A 989-nucleotide genomic window follows, 5' to 3' on the forward strand; every position below is an offset into this window, starting at 1 on the left:
CTTCTGACCCTACTTCTATGATTCTATGATTCTATGAACCTGCCATGAGCAAGAAGGCTGGACTAGATGACCTTGTAAGGTCTCTTGTAGCCCTACTTTCCTATGATCCTATGACATTAGCAATGTTAATACTTAATTTCTTAATTGTAGGTAGTAAATAAACCTAGAATATGATGCATATTAAAAAAAGCAAAGAAGTTAACAGAAGTTAGGGGGGAAAGACTAGCTTATATCTTGGATATTGTTTAGGGGATATTGTTATTGTCTGTCTAATTGGGAGAGAATTTTTAAGCAAGCTTTGGAGTATTTTGTCTAAAAAAATCTCTCCCAGTTGAAGTTGATCCAATAAAGGATATCACCTCCTAAAAATATCCCTGTCACTTGTATGTTTCCTGGACCATCCTGGCTATAACGTCACTCTTGGTTCTTGAAAGTATTAGGAGTTAGAAAATTTTACTGTTTAAAAGTGTTTTGAACAAAGTAGATTAACCAGTTTAGCTACCACTATTTAAAACTTAAATTATTTATTTTTGAATGCTTTTAAAATCATTTTGATTATTGGCATTTCCTGATGATAATTCTGATCCTTTCACTCATTATTTGCATTATCAAAATGGAATTCCTGCTGGAAACATTATTAAAATAGCAGCTCCCACAGCAAGAGATACTAGGGTCATTCAGGAAATGGAATGCTGAAAGCATGACAACATTTCTAAAAACTTATTTGAGCATTAAATATTGTGGGTGCGTAGACTATCTGTCTCTATATAGATATATATATAGTAACTATATATAGTTTTTAGATACAGGTGTTTAGAAAGGGGCACTGTATGTATTCCCACTAGTTAGCAGAAAGTATCATTTGTGGAGTATCAATCCTTTGCATGTAGCATATTACTCATATTCTTTATTTCATTGGTCAAATTAGCAATCATTTCAGTAACATTTTTTCAGCCACTGCAGAGAAAAAGCTTCTTTGGAACTGCTTC

Source organism: Gavialis gangeticus, unplaced genomic scaffold (assembly GCF_001723915.1).
Source record: "Gavialis gangeticus isolate Ggan-Ray unplaced genomic scaffold, GavGan_comp1, whole genome shotgun sequence".
Classification (NCBI taxonomy): domain Eukaryota; kingdom Metazoa; phylum Chordata; order Crocodylia; family Gavialidae; genus Gavialis; species Gavialis gangeticus.